This window comes from Otolemur garnettii, unplaced genomic scaffold, assembly GCF_000181295.1.
Source record: "Otolemur garnettii isolate 467f Iridium unplaced genomic scaffold, OtoGar3 scaffold00123, whole genome shotgun sequence".
NCBI classification, from domain to species: Eukaryota; Metazoa; Chordata; class Mammalia; order Primates; family Galagidae; genus Otolemur; species Otolemur garnettii.
In genome coordinates, this window is record NW_003852518.1 from 3,498,270 (window position 1) to 3,503,012 (window position 4,743).

The window sequence follows — 4,743 nt, forward strand, 5'->3', positions numbered from 1 at the left end:
TTTTTGATAGAGGGTCTCACTCACTCTGTCACCTAGACTAGAGTGCTCTGGCATCATAGCTCACAGTAACTTCAAACTCCTGGGCTCCAGTGATCCTCCTGAGTAACTGGGGCTGCAGGTGCCCACCACAATGCCTGGCTAATTTTTCTACTTTTTTAATAGAGACGGGGGTCTTGATCTTGCTTAGGCTAGTCTTGAACTCCTGAACTCAAAGGATCCTCCTGCCTTGACCTCCCAGAGTGCTAAGACTGCAGGTATGAGCCTCTGTGCCTGACGTCCTAAACCTTCCTCTTCCAACCTTCAAGGACATCTCGGGAAACAAGTGGGATCAGGTCAGATGTGGGGTAAGGGGACCTGGTGCTGAGGGATCACAGCAAAGGGAGAGGGGCTAAAGGCTAATTGAAAAGCTGCAAAGCCTGGAAATGGGAAAAGCTCCATCTACAGAACCACAGTTCATTTATTAGATCTTAATCATCAGAAAACCTGAGCCCACTTCTCACGTAGCTAAGGCAAGGGTTTTGCCAGAACACAGTAATAGGCTCACATTTTGAACTTGGTTAACCAGCAAGGAATCCTTAGTGTCCTGCACCCAGCAGGCCCCCAACTCCCTGTACAAGCACACAGGGTGGGCAGGATCCACTGCAGAGATGAAGGAAGTAAAGCACCAGGCTTCTGAAATGATCTGAGACTCATGAAGACATCAGAAGCCTGCCAAGTGGAGCCGCTTTCCTGAGGCCAGGCCTGCTATCCCCACAATGTGGTTCTCACCCTTGAGATCACCAGTTGTCAACCAGCTAAGACCTCAAAGGTCCCTGTTTGCAGAACAGATTTTTTTTTTTTTTTGAGACAGAGTGACTCTGTTTCCCCAGGCTAGAATGCTGTGATGCTGTAGCTCATAACAACCTCAAACTCCTGGGCTCCAGCGATCCTCCCAAATAGTGGGACAACAGGTGTCTGCCACAACACTTGGCTAATTTTTGTATTTTTTAATAGAGCAGGGGTCTCACTCTTGCTCAGACTAGTCTTGAACTCCTGAGCTCAAGCAATTCACCTGCCTCAGTCTCCTAGTGCTAGGATTACAGGCGTGAGCCACCATGCCCAGCCAAAGAACGAAATTTGTTAACTGTTATTACCATAATACACTGGTCATTTTCAATAAATATTGAAGACCAGAGTTGGGTGTGCAGCAAAACTTTCTCCTGCAATTGCTGCTTTGTCTCCTTCATCTGCCTCGTGCTTTCCCTTAGCATCTGTAAAACACTTCAGCTAAGGAGAACTAAGGAAAGGAATGAGCTGAAAGAAGCACTGCCTCTCTCTCTGCATCACTAGGGGCCTGGCCCACGTGCTGCAGGGACCACCATTATAAACACGTAGAAGCTGCTGAGCCAGCTCTCCATGCCTGCGTGTGGACCTGCGTGTGGAGGGGAAGGAGGAGGGTTGCAGTAATAAGGGCAGTGGCTCCCACAATGCCTTAGGGCAAGGTGTCAGGCACAGATGGACATAACTTCAGGCCTTCCATAGTACCCATTGTCAGATTTACAGACAGCTCAGCTCCTAGAGAAGACTAACTCCCTAGGGCCACAACCACCCAGGGCACCATCAACAGTGCCCTACAGTCCTAATACCCTGGCCTCTCCCTGTGATTCTACTTCTCCAGCCATGTCACAGTCACAACTGCATATTCTGGCCAGCCCACAGCTGTCCTATGGGGTCAAGCGGAGTCCTGGTCCTGGGGCCAGGTCCTCCGTAAGAGCAGGACCCCCTCATAGCAAACTCCCACCACCACTCTGTACCCTCTGTCTGCTGCTTCTGCCTTTGGAGGTAGGGAGCTGGTGGGAGAGAGCAGCCCCTTAAGTGCTGGGGGCAGCTGGGGTGAATCAGAGGATGTTCCTGAGAAGGCTCCCCAGGGAGAATCCACCAGTTTTATAGAAAAGCAAACCAAGCCAGAGAGAGAGCTCTCTGCCTGGCCGTGCACAGCTAAGGGTGTTTCTCCCTAGGGCTGGCTGCTTTCCTTTCCTCTAAAGCAGAGGAACCAAGTCCAGCTCAGCAGAGAGCAGTGACCATAGGGAATGGGCTTCTCTTCAGATCCTGGATCCTGCTGGAGTGGGCTCCCAGGCTAGTCTCACTCCCATTTCCCCTCATCATTGTAATCTTAAGAACAGTGCATCAGGCTCTCCCCCCAGGGTTTGAGCTTCCCAAAGACTTAACTTCTTTCTAGCCGGCCAACCCCGCAATCAGTGAGGCTCTATTAACCTCTACCTAGGCAGAGCAAGTTGCAGACTTCAGCAAAGCTCCAGTTGGAAAGTTCCCAGTAAGTAAATAACTTAGGTCTCATGCAGGTTTACTTGGGGAATCCTGGCGTAATTCTAGAGACACATTTCACTATCCAATAAATAGGGGTATATGAAGGGTAAATTAGATAGTGACCCCGCCTACCCACTGAAAGGTCAAAGACAGGAGTGAAAAAGGAACACCCAGTCTTCCCTTAGACCAGCTGGAGCCTCACAGGATGGGAGCCTGGTGGCACACCCTGGGGGGTCACTCCCTGTTCCCAGAGGCCACTGGTAGTGGTGGAAGGAGGCCTTAGAAACCTACTATTTAAAAAACGGTAATAGTGGGCGGTGCCTGTGGCTCAAAGGAGTGAGGCGCTAAGCCCCATATGTCAGATGTGGTGGATTCAAACCCAGCCCCAGCCAAAAACTGCAAAAAATAAAAATTAAAAATTAAAATAAAATAAAAATGGTAATAGTAATTAAGCCACACAGTACTACATCTGAAATTCAAAAGCAGCTTTCAAGTTTAACAAAAAAAGAATATAGTGAATAAAGCTGTATTTTTGTCCCCAGACTTACAATTTTGCTCCCCTACAGTTTAGTTTAGAAAACTGATTGAGAGAAGGGGTTCCAGAATCCAGAGTCACCTGCAGAATACTCAATTCCAGATCATAATTTAAGGTCCAGACAAAAGGCTTTCTCCTTATTCTTCATCAGCTTCTGGAGGAAGCACTTTTGGGGGTGATGTGCCCCCAGCCGGCGGGACACAGCTGGAAAGGGGCCAGCTACAAGCTGAGGACCTGCCATGAGGATTTTCAAGCACTGCCTTCTGTTCGGCTTAGGTTTGCATCTTGTTTTAATCTTGAAGAGGTTATTTATAGAATTTTAGGGAATATGTCTTTCTGAAAATTGTTTTATCAAATTACAACTGTTGTGCATCCAGGACATTTTCCCTCCATTATTTCCTAATGACATACTTGATTTTACAAAATGGACTTCCAGCCTCACTGTTACCCCCAATCTGACCCTGCGGAAGCCTCCCACTTCCCGTTTCCTTCTTGGCCCAGAAAAGCCAGCTTGCCAAATATAGTCATTAAATTAGCCCACTGTAGCCATTGTTCACCACAGGAAAGGTGCCATTTGATTCTGCCCTCTCCTGCCTCACCCCCACAAAAGCGGCTGCAACTTCAATAACAGGGTGGATTCTAATGCTTTCCTGAGTGCTTGCAGTAACATAATTAGAAACAACATTAAAATGTTGATCCCAGGAAGTGCTAGGCATTACATGCATTAAATGTCCCAACATTACATGTATTAAAGTCCCAATATTAAATGTAAGATCCCAGGAAGTGCTAGGCATTACATGCATTAGTCATTTAAAGAATCTGAATTCAGTCTCCTGTGAAATAAATGAGACTAACAGGCTATCCCCTGACCCCTCAATGTGTGTCTATGGAGATTAGAGTCAGTCTAATGTAAAAGCATCTCCTCTGATACATAGGACCTGGAGAGATAAGACCCAGGACACTGAGAAGCCAGTTCACCGTGTGTAACAGACCTAGCAACCAAGGCCTTAACTCCAATTCGGGACACAATTAAAGGTGCAAACAGGACCTGGGGAGGTTCCATTACTTCAGCCAGTAAGGAGACAGAATGAATGCAAACCCAGCATGATCCCAGGGAGCAACAGCAATGGGCTCTCAATGATTCTTGACTAGGAATGGAAAACACGCAGTGAGGAAAAGCCCCTTTAGATAGAAACAGCAGTATAAACAAAGCCAAGGAGCCCAAACTGAGATAGCCAAGGGGGAAAGATCAACAGTACCTGGTGTAGTGGTTCACGCATGTAATTGGGAGGCTGAGATGGGTGGATCCCTTAAGCTCAGGAGTTCAAGACCAGCCTGAGCAAGAGCGAGACCTGGTCTATACTAAAAATACAAAAAATTAGCTGGGTGTTGTGATAGGCACCCATAGTCACAGCTACTCCACAAGCTGAGGCAGGAGAATCACTTGAACCATGGAGTTTGAGGTTGCAATGAGCTATGATGATGCCACTGCACTGTAGCCTAGGCAACAAAGTGGGACTATGTCTCAAAAAGTAATTAAGCATGATCAATAGCTCTGTGTGGGCACATGCACCTAGGAGTAGCCTTGCTGCTATGTGTCCTGATAAAAATCTTGATCGTACTGGAGGTGCCTGGGGGCCCTTGAAAGGTTTTAAACAAAATGATGGAGACTTTCATGATAGATCCATGTGAAGAGGTTCAGAATAAGCTACTATGGCATAAAAATTATTTTGATCTAAAGGCATGTGAGTTTCTGAAAACCCTCATCAGCCTAAAAGAAAAACCTCCTAAATCCTAAACTCAGTTGTCCTGGGAGCAACTCACATCTCTTATAGGAAAGAAATCCGGCTCGGCGCCTATAGCTCAACCGGCTAAGGCGCCAGCCACGTACACCTAAGGTGGCG